Below are 15,575 nucleotides of genomic sequence, written 5' to 3' on the forward strand. Positions count from 1 at the left end.
GAATCATGGTGCCTGGATGAGTGCTGCGCACTCATCAAGGCTAGTGTTGGAAGTCCAGATAATTCCACCTCCACACTCAAAAGAGTGTGTAAATGAGTTAGGAGTGCAAAGGCAGACCTAATGGGGGGAGCAGGAAAACAGAGTTGAATGGCAACACAGAAAACAATGCTGAGTGGAGAAAAGCAAAGTCACTCACTGTCCACCTCAGGCATGAGGAGGTGTCCCCTGTGGCAGGGTGACTCCGTCGCTGTCCTCAGACAAAGACTGGGGCCTTTTATGGAGCAGGTTTATGCAGGAAGACAATGTCTTTTGAACAAACAGCCAAGACGAAAAGAGCAACTTTAAGATGGATATGGGAATGATACAGGATAGAGATTTAATTGGCATTATCATGTGTTATGACTCTCACACCTCCTGTTGTCCATGCTGAGAGCCTGGAAGAACACTGTTTTCAATTGCTCAGCTGATGAAAGAAACTAAAATAAGAACTGGAGGGTGGAGGAGAAAAATCCAGACAGACCCAATTCTCCTCACTCCTGTCTAAATCAGGAAACAGATGTAGGCTGGTATGAAAGGGGGAACCCCGCTGTTTATATCATGGTCTCTCTTTTTATTATCTGCAGACTGAAGTTTTTGGAAACCAGTGATTAGGAAGCCTCCGTGACAAGAATGGAGCAGTCACCTTAGCTGGAAGCATATATAACTTTTGCAGCTGATTTGATAACAAGCCTTGGAAAAGGACCCTGAATGACAAATATGAATGACAAAGTATCCATATAATCAACATGGAAGTCACATTATAAATACAGCATTAAACAAGAAAAAAATTGAAAGAAAGAAAGCAAAACAAACCTGTAGCTCTGGCTTTATATTTGTTTGATAAACAGTCCTTGCAGTGCGACCTGTCTCTTCCACACTAACAGAGTTTGTACTTTAATTGACAGGCCACATCCCAAGCAGCCATTGTGAAATCTGAGATACACAACTTTGTTTAAAGAACGATACAATTCTGCTAAGCCGTTTCCACGTCACCACATGCCTTTGAGCTAATAGTTTTTCAGTATTTGCCTTAATAATTATCTTCAAGTAATGGATTTGATCAGTACTGTGCACTGTTATTATTCTTTTTCTCCCAATAGCAACAAAATGTATGAATACACCAATTTCTAGTTTAACACTTACCCCTAAGAGCCCACAAATTGTTCTTCAGTCCTTTTAAGGCTAAGTTTTTCTGCTGGTGTAGGCTTCTGAGATATTTCCTTCCACTTTGTTTACTTGTACTGCTGCACTTGCACAAGCAGCCTGTCATTCTGCATTATATAAACTTAAGCTTCACCACAAAAATAGCAATACCTGTTCTTTGTCTTTGCAGATCTGGCATTTTCCCTAGAACATTTGCAAAGACATTAATCCAAATATGAATGTACAAAGGAGAAGGTAAAGAGAGAACACATAAATCTAGTCCTTCCTTTAGGACTGATAGGGGATGGGCCTCAAGACAAAAGCTTATCTGAGCTACAGCTATCCACACCAGGGAAGAATCAAACTGATTTACTTTTAACTGGTTTTGCTTAAAAACTCCTATTAATTTGCAGTTAAAATAAAGCAATTCTTATATTTCACTTAAAAAGATTCACAAGCTATTCAAAACTAAGAACAATATCAAAACTGCTGTAATTAAACGGAGTGTAAATCAAACTACTGTGGAGTGATAATAGAAACATTCTTGCCATTGTCATTTTGAGGTGAACTAGAACAAGGAATGTAAAATTCTGGTCACTTTGAATCATTTGAAATTCAAAGACCAGTGACTGCTCTACAGCTGTTTCACATGAATTCATTACACTTTGTGATTAGTCATTTCACAATTTCTTGTATGTGTTTTTGAATTATCAGACACCACATAGATGTGAACAGTCTAGTGAGGTAATTCCTTCACAGTTCTATACAGAGAATGAACAGTCATACCTGTGTTCCTGTGCTTACTGAAATTAAAATACAAAAGGAAACAAAAATATTTTTTCAAATAAAAATTTAGGAAGGAAAGATGAAGTGATCAGATTTCTAGTTTTAGAGTTTCTCTAATCTTGTGCATAAGTCAGATTGGTAGGCATACACACCAGGGAAGTGTGTTCTAAAACTGTGGAAATATACTGAAAATAATTCATACAAAAATAAAGTGATTTAATCTGATTCAGGGTACACTGTTCAATGTGCTTCTTTTCAGAGTTGATGGCTTCTTAATTGCTCTCAACAGTTTAAAACCACATCAGTAAGACAGAGTAAATGTTCCCTTTTTGTCTCTCAAACCTTCACTTTTTTCATTTGTAAAGTATATAACTTTGTAAAATTTTAAAATATAAAATCTTGATAGCAGCCTATTGAAAGATAGACTTTTTTTCAGGGAATGATGTCCCATCAAAAGGTGAAACGAGAGCTGCCTCTGAAGAAGGGAGTTTGTTATTGAACACATTTGAACTTAATTTCCAACATTAACAGCCTTTTCCCTGCATAAACAGAATCAGGAGTTAATAAAAGAATTTCTAAGTTAAATTCTCAGTTTTCCACATCAATAAAAGAAATTCTTCCAAACCCACAATCTCCATATTTTCACTTTGCGTTGAAAGAGTGAAACTGGTAGCCAAACCTCAGTATGATACATATTCAACAGAATAGCATCCGTTACATGGGTAATAAATTGCCTCTGGAGGAAGAATTTTCCAGCTCAAATGAGCTTCCAACAGCAAAGTACAGGTGTTCCAAAACACTCCTTGGTTTAGATGTGGTGAGAGAATTTTACACATGATAAATCTTAATTATTACTTTGGAACAACTACCTAGTTTTTACTTCTGAAATACCCATTTGCATTACACCTCCTCATCTCTGTATACTCACTCTGAAATGCTGCTTTCATTTGCTAACATCACCAGCCACCCAGGTGACAAAGCATGCTCTGAGACAGAGAGAGATACCAGGAAAGGGTGTGGGAGTGCACAGCTGGCCGTCGCCAAAACGAGCACCTGTGATTCATTCTCCAGAGTATGGCATTCAGTTCAGATACCATCAAAATGAAATGCAAATCAACTTCCCTCTTTAGATGTCTAAATCTACAGATCTCAGTATTTTCATTGTGATACTAGCATCACCGCAAAATGAGGGAAGGTGTTTGCAGCTGCATCAGCATCAGCAGGCAAGGACAGAAGACAGCCAAGAAGAATCGGTGGCCGGGCCTTTGGGACATGCTAAAAAGCAAACTAACGTGGCCAGGATTCTTGGAGAGTTTTTTGTGTAGTTACTGGCATGTGCTAATATGTTGGAATTTTGAGTCTTCATTATTATTGTCACACATGCTACTGGATTTTGCTGGCAAGGTAGACCTACCCATCTAACAACAATACTTTTTTTATCCTGCGTAGACATACCAGGAACTGTCATCACCAGAGCTAGAAGTAGAATTCAGGATCTTACTTTGAACATCTCAATCACATTCTTTAACTTTTGTGGGGTTTTCTGGCATTAACAGATACCACAATGTTTGGAAAGAAATTTTTGTGGCACCTTGTTGCTGAGTCGGCATTTCAGGTCGGGTTATACTCTTAATAATTTTTTTTTGCTGTAAGAAAATGAGCCTTTATCTGTGCTTCTACTACCTTGGATTCCACATGTCTTGTCAAATTACCTTCAAATTCACACACTGAAACCATTCAGGTCTCTAAGGTGTAATAATAGCTCAGTAAAAAGCAAAAATTTGTTCAGATGACTGCCCTTTTGAGTTCCCAGATCAGAAACAAAAATAGTTAAAATCAGCACTTTTTTAAAGTACACAAATATATATTTAGTTTAAAGAGAAAATAAGTTCACGCTGCATGAACTGTTTCAACGTGCAAGTTTGAAATGAACTTTTCCTCCTCTCCAGCACATCTGCAGTTCACCACATGCAGACACGTTTTTGTCGAAACAGAAAAATGCCATGAATATGACAGAAATCATAGCTGCAAATAGCTTCTGTGGAGTCAGCTGAGCTCTTTGAAAATAGCCCTTCACCATATTTGCTTCTGGGCAAGTTATGTTGTCTCCCACAAAGACGGCTGCCAAATACCCCACACGGAATAAGCCGCCCTCGTCAGAAAGCCAAGCTCCTGTTTGATGTACCAGCCCCTCTCTGGGTAAACATAATCTGGTTTGATGTGTTTGTTGATGAACATTTCACAGATAAATTTTTGTTTTGCTGTTACCTGGTTTACACCTATTCCATGATCTTGTGTGCCACCATTGGATAGAACTCAGCCTTTAACTCTTCTGGATACTTGTGCATCAGCCCAGGTCAGCCAAGCACCATGTTCTTTGCACGGCTACCACGCAAGGGAGAGGCAGGGGCTCACAAAATTTGCTGATCTAGCTACAGACCTGATGAGCAGGAGAAGCAGCATTCATTGTTAAGCAGGTGGTATTACACTCCAATCTTCTACCTTGCATGCTTGAAACCATCAATGGCTACATTGCACAGGACACCCTTCTATGGTACCCTTGCTTTCCTTCTCACAGCTCTTTTCTACTGCTCCTTCCATGAGTCTGACCACTCCCAGCCTCTGAACAGGGGAGAAATCTTACTGAATGCACTCATCTCCCACAGCATCTCATTCTCCCATCCTTTCCCTTTTCTTTAATAGAAACCCATTTTCTGTGCAGCACTGCATAATCCCTGCCTTTACAGAGCTGTGCCAAGCCCCTCTTCCTAATTGCTGCCAGCAGGTGCACTACACTGCTCGGGAAGCAACAGAAAACAGCCTTTTGAAGGACCGAATTGTGATTTTGCCTGCAAGAGTCTTTGTCCAAAAGCACTTTCCAAAAGCCAAACTTTGAAAGAAAAGAGAGAGTCTCAGGTCATCTGCTTAGGAAGCAGTGGCTGATGCTGCAGTGATGATGTGGCAGGTGACAGTGCCTTTAGGTAAAGTAAAGAGCTGCTATCACAGCTGAAAAACTTGCCTGTACCCTTCTGGTTTGCAGTATATGCCCAACCCTCACCATTTATATAAGACTACCTCACCAGTGATATTCCTAGCAAAACTGCAACTGCTCAGGTTTCTTTGTCTCCTCTGCCAGCCTTTTAAGTGGTTTTCAGCTCTCCAGTCTGCATTTGAAATACACGGACCATATCAGAAGGTATTTTTTCTGATAAAACTAGGATATGCATAGAAGCAGCCAAAGGCTGACTGATTATCCCCTCTTCACAATTTAAAAATAGTGTCATTCCGACTGACTTTTTCAACCATGAGCATTTTTGTTACAAGGAGATTCTTGTTATTTGTTTGCAGACTGGCCATATACATGTTACCTTGGCTAATAGCCAGTCAAGAACATTTTCTCAGCTAATAACCAGTCAAGAGCATATTTTATCCATGTATCCCATAATTTTTAATTAAATGACCTCAGTATGCCCACTCTTTGAAGTTGAATTTATCCAACATCATTAAAACTTACTCACATGCTCTTACTTTGTTATTAAATTCTACTGAATACCTGTGAAAGTCTTTCATTCTTCACCCTTAGCAAGAATTGTAATTACCTTGCTATAACAAGCAGAATAATTAAAAACTTAGTCTGCCAAAATTTGTTTACTTACCCATCCCAGCAGGGTAGCTTCCAGCATTATGCATATTTTCCTAGTTGTCTGGAAATAAAAAAAAAAAGAAAAATGGTATTCTCCAAAAATGCTGAGTAGAACCATGTAATTAACAAGAATTTAATATTTTTTGCTTCTTACAATTTAGATAGCACTTTTTGAATAAGTGCTTTTGGACTTTCCAGTAAAGTTGTCAAACACTGCATACTAGTTTGTTTGGTTTTTTCCTAGGATAGTCATTTAACTTGATTTTAATGCTTAGTAAATGCTGTATTGTTGTCCCTTTGAGACTTAAAGTTCTGATTCATAGCTAGTGAAGCATAGTCAAAAGCAAGGCAAAAAGCCATTTTTTACAGATAGCTAGGAAAAGCAGATCAAAACATTCTCTACATTCAGAATTATTTGAAATTACTTTGACCACTTTTTATAATACACTAGTGCCAGTGAGCCCCACTGGTACAGTGGATGGTGTGCTTGAATGCTCAAGCAAAATTTCAGATGAGTTGGTGGTTTTAAGCATAGGTTCGAATGCTACAGGCATTCAGGCTCTAGGCCTACAGGCTCAGTTTACAAAAATCTCCAATAATTCTCAGGTATCATCAGACTGAAACAGGCTCAAATATCCATTCTAGGAGAAACAAGTAGCCTTCAAGTATAATAATCTGTACTCTTCATTTCCACAAATGGATGATGCCTTTTGAATGACTTCTCCTCTATTCCCACAAATTGTCCTAAAAAGGTGAAATGATTGCAGGTGAGACAGAACTTCCGTTAAGTAAATTATTTTATATTTCTATTGTACATGCCATAAGCAGGAGAGATATCATTGTGTATTCTGACTAAATTATCTATTACAGTGCAGTTGCAGTGACTGTAAGAAGCTCCATTTTCTTTGTGACTGTGAACAGCCCTCTGGAGTAAAATGATCAGTTCATTAAAATGTAAATAGTAATGCTATTGAATATTCTTCAATTTCATAAAATCCCACTTGATAGCAGAGTTGATTGAAGTGGGCATTATGTACACTTCTTATTGACTCCCTGCTCCCTGCAGAATCCCAGATAGCATTCCTGTGGGCTCCTTTGCCTTGGAGTGGGAGCGCATGGGAACCTATTGAAAGCTGCAACACAGATCTTCAGACTAGCAGAAGGATATGTTGTGGGGCTGAACAACAAAAGTCCCAGTTAAAAGTCAGTGAATACTAGCTTATTGAATTCCATCAAATAAAGATTATAGAATACTCTACAATTAGTCCAGCCTTAACCCTTTACCCATCACCCAAAAGAGAAATTTCCAACTTTGCTTCCTTCACAAAGGCAGTGTTTTTCGTGTTCTCCCAATAGGATCTCCTCAACCACTCTCTGATTAATACTGTTTATTAGAAGACTGTTTCAGGTGCTCCTATATCCTGTCTATCTACAACAACCTGCAGCTGTCACTGGGACATAGCTGTAATTACCCTGCCTCATTAAGTGGTGTTCAGGCTCCTGGCAGCAAGACAGTGTAGTTGAATTACCCAGAAATTTGGACTTGACTGGAAGTCTGCAAACAAGAGACTGGATGCTTGGTTCTTTGTGTTTTCTCTGGAGTCATCCACTATTTGACATTTAAACCAGAGTGGAAGTGTTACAGAATACAGCTACGAGAATAGGTACTTCACTGCTACAATAATGTGATTTGCTTACTGAGCTGTAGGACTCTACCCCTCGGTCGAATCTTCTTCCAGGGTTCCTCATCTGCCTTTTCAGTGGCCACATCAGCAGTGGAAGTGGCTTTCACTAGAGCTGGGGTATATTCACCACTGGCAGTACATGAATTCCTCTGAAGGGGTGCATGAAGAAGACTGTGGACCAAGGTCTGAGACCAGCAACCTGCTTGTGAACCACAGCCAATTCCTTGTGGGTGCGGGTTGGGGCAGGAGGGCAAACACATCTGTGCAGGCGTTACTGCAGGGCAGCTGAGGAGGCTCTGGGCTGGCTTGGCCCATGGCATGGAGTAAGGACTGGCTAGGAGTCCTTCCCCTTCTGCCTATACATCCTCTGGGTGCACAGATGTCCCCACGCAAACCAAAGGCAAGAGTATCAGCTCTGGATTATTTATAAATACTCCTTGCAATGAGTTTTTTGCTTTATTAACAGGAAACTACATTCCTTTCATTGTGGATCTTGGATGAGTTTGTAGTTGATACCCATGGAAAAATCCCATCCTTCATGTGTGCATGTGGGAGGCATGTTTTACTCTTCCTTAATCTTATTCTGGGCTTTGCTACTTGCATATAGGACATATTATGCTAGTACCAGCAAAAGATACGTATGCTGTGTAAAACACTGAATGGGAAGAGAATAGAGGCTAAAATCTGTTACTACCACGGGCCATCTGCTCAGGTATTGACTCTCAGAATCTTCAAATCTCTTTCCTTACACTAAGACCAAGGAATAGCAGCTCCCTTTAATGTCATGTTTTGACTTGTCCGTGGAGGATGGAAGACATGGCAGTTTGAAACAGCACTTTGAACTGCACTTGGAGACCAAATTGTAACACTGACTGACACACTGAGCTGCAGCCCTTAGAAGATGTGATTATCATTACATCTGCAAGTCCTGGCCAAATTCCAGCTTTAGCACTCCAGCTGTGGGGTTTCTTTGTTTTATGTTTTCACACAAAGTTCTAGGATTTGTTCTACCTCAGTGATAGATGCTACTAGGAAATTCTTTGGTGCACATTTCACTCTCTGTCATCCAAGACAAACACTTATCAAGGCTTTCATTTCTTATAAATGGGAACAAGTAGTTTGTCTTTTGCCAGAAATGTGATGCTATCAATGTATCACAAAATCTACAAGCAATTCACCCACCCATATGTTCACCAAACACTTTTCAGCCCTCTCTGGGCATCCTGGATCTGTCTTAAAGCCATCTGGAATTATACGTTGCCAACTTCTGATCTTCAGTTAAGTACAGCAGCAACTTTCTGAGCTTGTAGTTGCTAAAGTGACTAAATTTGGAAACATGGTAAAACTGCACTGAAACAGAGGAGCCTGTTGAATGTTTTAGAACCCCAAAAGCATATTCCAGTGTTTTCTTTTAGTCTTTTCAAAGACATATATGAATAGTAAACAGCTTGATCTGCACCAATTCCAGAATATCTTCTGAGGAAAATTTTTCCAAAATTTTTACTTTTTCTACATCTGCCTTTGCCCATTCTTTATGAGTTGCCTTTTCAAAGAATGTTACTGGCTCTTTTAATTTCAAGCCTTCATCTCCCTAACCTCACTTCTCATCCAGTCTTGCTTTGCCCATGGTCTGTTCATCCACTGACTTCTCTATTAAAATGTTGGCCACACATAAGGCCATTTCTATCAATCACAGCTACAGTCATCAACTTTGGAAGGTATCTCAGGTACTTTTATTTCCTTTGGAAATAACATCTTCCAAAAAGATTTACAGGGCTTACAAGCCTGTACATGTCATGAGGAACCACAGCTTGCTGGATTCCCCAGCTACAGCCAGTAACTGAGTTATCCTGTCTTTAGCAACTGGAGGCATTTGTGTTTGCAACAACAGCATAAGCAAGCACTGATGCTAAATGATATTTTGCTTAAATTTTGTTCTCATAAGACCAAACTGAAAACTCTGAAATATCTTTTAAAAGGTGTTGCCATCAAAAAAGACACTGCAAACTTACACCGCAAAATATTCATTTTGTCAACATTTTGCTGATGCTGCAATTAAGTATGACGTTATTTAGAAAGTTTTCAGAAGTAAAAGCTGTGAGTAGAAAGTTGTGTATAAAAGCCTTTTATCAAGGGGTTTTTATTGCAATAGATTTCTTTGAGATCAAATTCTATGGTGAGGAGACTATACCTTTCTCTCTGTACTGCTTCACTGAACTGTTATAAATCTGTGAAGATAGAGCTGTAGATAAACAAACAAATTTAAACAGGATTAACAAGTATTTATCCAATTATGTCAGTAGCACATTGTGTCATACAATTTTCTCTATTCTTTTTTCATGTTCTGAAACACCAGGAAAACCTCATTCCTGGCTATCTGGAATACCTTTGTCACACTACCTTTTGTCAATTAAATGAATGCTGAAAATTGGCAACAAAAATTATTCAGCTTACTGAATATATTTCAGGGCTTGCTCAGTGGCTGTGCTTCAGTTTGGGTTTACTGCACTGGCAGAAAAGGCATCAGAGTGGAAGTTTTCTCCACTGTAGCAAATCAGGAAGTGCTTTTCATGTCAGTGAGTTGCACTAATTTACAATGTCTATGAGTTTGCTTCAAATTTTGTTTTCCTTTTTGTTTTCTTGTCAGAGTTTCTGAGGACAATAAACACTGTCAATAAACCCAGCCCCATATCTGTCTCATTGAAGGAGTATGCAGAGCTGCTCTAGTCAGAGGGGTCCGACCTTATTTATCTAAAGCTTTTTTCAAAAACACAGCCATAGCTCCCTCTTAATCAGTTTTAGATTTTAAAAAGAGTATTGCAAAATTAGAGAATACCAGTCCAAGCCTGTTCAGGAATGTAATTTTTAAGGCACAGGTCTCAGGAAATACATCCTGTCTCAGCTTCCAAAAGCTCTTTTCTACGTTAATATCTTCTTACATTTCCTGTAGCTTTTTTCCCTGCCCAGATAACCTCATCTTTTGTTTCCATTACCTCATGAGTTCTGTTTTACTCTGACCTGTTTTACTCTGTCCCTGGCCTTCACTACATTTTTGTTAGGGGACATGTATGACCATAAGTTCAATTACACAGCTTCTATGTGGATGATTTGTACTGTTTCTTATTAGAATCAAAAATCTATTTAAGCACCAATTCAGCCAGGCTAGTCTTTAGGTTTACTATGTATGAGCAGCCTCTTGTAGGATTTTAGTTGTTTTCTTTCTTCCTGACTCTCAAGGACTGTAGGTAATGCAGCGCCCAAGTGGCGGATAGGGCAAGTACCAGTAGATGGTGCTGAAGAACATGCAGCATGTTCTCGAGCTTTGGTGTTGCTTCAAGCAAGTGGCTTCTGGTGGTAGAGCGTACACAGCTGAAGAAAAAAGTAACCTGGATTTTCATCTTGTTAGAGCAGACTAAAAATCATGCTACTTTCTTGCAATATTGAGTGAAGAACTTCCAGCGAAAAAAAGGGAGAACAACTTTGTCATCAAAGATAGGCTGATTCCTCCACTGCAGACCTTACGTTAGAACCTTCACCACATTCTTCTTTCTTTGAAAAAAACACACATTTTGATATCCTGACATGTTTTTTTACTCAATCACTGCTGCTTCCTTTTTAATTTCTTTATGTCTCATTCCAGGATATGAGACTTCTAAGCATGGGACAGCTACTGTGCACAAAATCGTTTTGAGAGACTCACATCTGCCAAGCAGTCAGGAAATGCAAGTCCACCTTGGTCAGATCCCCATCCCTTCCCAGTAAATTAACACTGAAACTCTTATCTTTGTATGACTTTCACTTTGTGATCTGGTCAAGGCTAGGGACACACTCTTAAGTTTTCACCCTATATTGAGTTGGACATCTTCACTTTGACAAATAGCAGAAAACATCACTTTTCTTTATTCAAAACCTAGAAGCCTTGAGGCAGGAGGGCAGGTTTTGGATGAGGGTGAATGGAAAAATGGGGAAGGAGCACACTTGAAATAATTTAGATTGCTGGTGGTTAAATACATACATTTGGTGAATGTGATTGAGGCAGTTTAAATGAGTGACTCTTGCCTTGTCTGTTATTGTATTAAACTTCATGAATAGGAGATTCGGGGGGACACTTTACCTGCATCTGTTTTTATCCTGTTTCCAATCATTCTACAATGAAGGAAACCAGAAATGCTGCCAATAAAATATTCAGCTCCGTGAGACCTTCCTGTTGTCACTTAGGGGACATGGTGTCATCTGGCAAATTTAGATCAATTAATTTCAGAAAATTCCTCTATTCTTGTCTGACAGAGCTGCCCCCCCACACACCCTGCACCCTGCTAGGGAGACAGCACAAGGGAAAGTGTGTCATTAACTCCCCAACAACTCACATGCTGGCTCAACAGCACAACTCTCCCTTTTCCCAGCTTTAAAACATTTCCCAGGTTTATGATACATTGCAGCTGAGACCAAGGCACATGTTTATTTCTGCTCCAAGGGTGACAATCTCTGGAAGATTCCCTAAAAACTGTCTTTGTAGTATAAAGATCTCAAAGGGCTGACAGTTTCTAGACAGTTTTCTGAATTGCCTTTATTTCAGAAGACATGCTCAGCTGTAGGAGTGAGGATTAAGGGGACAGATGCAGAGCCAAGGAAACCTCGTTTGACTCCTCCATATGAGAAGAACCACCTCCACCAGCTCCTGCCCACGGGGCACAGGGCCAGGCACAGCTGCTCTCCAGTTCTACTACCTGTGCTGAGCATGCCATGAAGCACAGAGAGGTCTTAGCTGAGCCTCAGACACCCATCTGCACTGCTCTGCTACAGGATTCCTGGGTGCCAGGGCAGCAAGGGTACCTAATACTGAAATGCTGTATTTCAGCATTTAGATCTTGGGATATCTCAGGAGTGCTTGGGGGATGTAGCAGTGTTGCACATGGCTCCTAGTACTGTTGGGAACAGCACATTTCCCATTCCAGAGCCTGCAGCATTCCTGGAAAAGTTCCTCTAATGCTTGACAGTGATTTGTCAGCAGCACCCACATCTGGCAACCCTTCCGTGTAGCTCTGCATGTGCAGTGTTCACACCATTATCCCTCATCTTGGAGCCAAAACGAGGAGAGGACTCATAGAGGCCAAAGACCAGACCTGAAGATTAACAGCCTTCGGCATTCCTCACAGTTTTACAACTGCTAAAATGCCTGGGATTTTTTTTAAATACTTAATTTATGCTCTGAAGAGAAGAAATAGATATTTCACCTTTTGTCTAATGAAAGTGACTTAACTTACTCTGTCAAAAATAGTCCTCTGGATACATGAAAGCTTCTGTTCCTGTCTGGTTTACAGTGCATTGTTTGTAAGAAAATTCTGCAATGGCAAAAAGCATGGTCTTGTCCAGAAGCTCAGCCCATTAATAACACACAGAGATGCACTGTATTCTGCCAGGCAAAAACACCAGACAAGCTGGAAGCCAGTATGGAAATATTTAATGATTTTTTCAGTGGAAGAGCCAGCTACTGTATTTCATTAAAAGGGAGCAGGATTTTAAATGAAATAACACATAGATTTTGTAAAATGTGGGTATTATAATTTACACTGAAAATAATTTGGGTTTGGGTCACCGAAGCTAAGCTATTATTGAAAAAATGAATGTATTTTCATATATGACGGCTCAGAAAAACATGTCTGGATTAAGTTCAATAAAGCATTTGCCTTAAATTTATATACATATGCTCTGATCCTGTTCTCATTTTATAATCTATATAAAAATTCAGGTAAAAACGTGGGGAAGTTTGGAAGAAAGTGTCAATTTGGCTGAGTTTTTCTTCCTTGAATGGATTTTAGAAGATGCTGTATTTTAGCTAGGAAGATCTACCAACAGCTTTTCTGATCTTTGGCAGTAACAGAAGAGACAGAGAAACTGAGCCAATCCTATAATAACTGAGAGTTATAACAGTAATCTGAGTAAAGTTGTAAACTGTACTGGGGGGCATGTATTGCCATCAAAGAGTTACTGTTCAGAAAAGCAGAGACTAAATCTGTGGGAATTCCCTGGGTTGATCAGAATCCTGGGTAAGCAGTAAGAAGTGATGACAAAATACAACTAAGCCAAAAGAATCATACTTCGTCTCTGCTTTCCACCACTGGAAGTGACCAGACAGTGGAGCACAGCTGATATCAGATTTACAGACCTGGATAGGTTTGGCTTTTAGAACATTTAGGACGTATTTAAGAGCTTGTTCTACAAATTCCATCTGCACTTCTGCATGTACATACACAGATACACCTTGAAACATGCTCCTCTAAACAGTCATATATTGTCATATGAAAGACTTCTCAGTTATACATGGAATGGTGTTGGCTGCATGATTTGGCTTAAGTTATATAGTCAAATGGTGAAGCATTACACTAAAAAGGAACCAAATAACCCGTATACCTTTCTTACTAGACACAAGTATCTCTACAATGGAGGATAATTTTCTTTTAATTAATTTAATGGTATCATACCTCCTACAGTACAAGCTGAGTGTATCTTTTCATTTTAATGTGTATTCTTCTGTCTCAGGTACACATCTGGGTTCAAAATAGGAGGGTGATCCCCCTGAAGACAATTTAAGGCCCTCTGTATTTCTCTCAGCACATTTTGCTCCTTGGGAAAATCCCTCTTGAAAATTGTCGAAAAGACAAAATTTATAGTTTCAGGTTAACATGTGCCAAACTGATTTGTCTACAAAAATGAAATAGGCATACAGTGTAATGGAAGAGGATTTCCAGGCAACCTAGTGTCATGATAACCGAGTGACTTATAGTGTTACACAATCTTAGGGGCGCTAATGTACTGCAAGATAAAGTCCCACCCTTCACAACTCTCAGGAAATGCATATTATATGTGCTTCACAATCTCTGTCTGATTTACTGCTGGTATTGTAAAGTGCTCTGTAATCTACATCCAGGCTCCAACTGTACTTTAGCAGTACCATCAAGGAAATTAGCATTAATTAGATGGAGGAAAGATGAAAGACTCTAGGAAGCATTTAGGACCTGGTAATCAAGTTCCCTAAGGAGAGAGACAGAGTGTGGTCGAATAAGCTGCTGAATGATTAGGTCAGAGGTTCCTGCTTTGCAAGGGCCGAATGCAGTGAAAAACTGAGCAGGCAGAGCTGAGAGAAGGGCAGCTCTACTCGCTATTTCCATCTGAACCTGCTCCCTCTTCTTTCCCTGCCTCTCCTTGCCATAGCCACAGCCACAGGCTGTGAATTGGAGGCACCCTCTGGCTGAAGTTTGGTGTTCCTCAAAGAAATCCTTTGGTCACACATATCTCCGAGGTGTCCAAAATCTGAGAAGTAAACAGCAGAAATAATTGCTTTCCCTGAGGTTCTATTCTAATGGTTTAAAGTGCAGTATTTCCCTATACTCTGTCCAGCTGCAGCCATGGGCTGTATGTAGCTGTATGGAATGGTGAACAAACTGAGCAGCCACTCTCCAGAGCTGTTCCTGAAGCAAGAGGGGAAGTAAACATGAAACAAGACTTTTGTCGACACTTAATTCTGTAGATTGTGCCTGCAGTGGTATACAGGCTCTCCTATCACCACAGAAACTATGAGCAAGCTGGATGCATCCTGCAGAAAGGACTCCAATATTTAGTGATGGTTAAATGGACGCAAGTCATGTTGAGAGCAGAAGAAAGGAGAAACATAGCATTAAAGATGTTGGGATGGCTCATGTGAAGTGTCTCCTACTCAATGTAACTGAGCAGGGGATTTGTCTGAACAAAGAGAAGAGTTAAGCGTTTGTCTTTCAGGGCTCTTCCTTGGCCTCGGTTCCTAAAGTGTCCCCACACCATCTGCAGAGCTCTTGCATTTCTGGCGTGTGGTGTCATCACTGCCAAAGGAGGCAATCTGGTGCTGTAGAGATGATGTGTGTCTTGCTTTCGTATTCTTTGTTTTCCAGAGTTTACATTTGGAGTAGTGCAAAGCAGTCTGCCTTACTTACCTACCTCCTGTGGGGTGCATGATGGCACTACAGCCTGAGATTAGAGTATAAGGGTTCATGTCCAGAGACCCACATGACTTGTGGAATCACTTCCACTTGTCTGGAAGTGCACAATGAATGTAAAATGCTGCACATCAGACTTGAAAGCAATTTATCTTCACTTTTCTTGGCAAAAAACCCCATGTAAACTCTCAAGAAAACCCAGGCTGCAGACTTCCAGGTCAGATAGATCAAATTCAATCAGTACTTGATTAATTCAAAATTATCCTTTATAAAACAGGTTAACTACTAAAAAGCTTTGCTCACATTTAC

The sequence above is a fragment of the Coloeus monedula genome, assembly GCF_965178545.1.
Source record: "Coloeus monedula genome assembly, chromosome: 2".
NCBI classification, from domain to species: domain Eukaryota; kingdom Metazoa; phylum Chordata; class Aves; order Passeriformes; family Corvidae; genus Coloeus; species Coloeus monedula.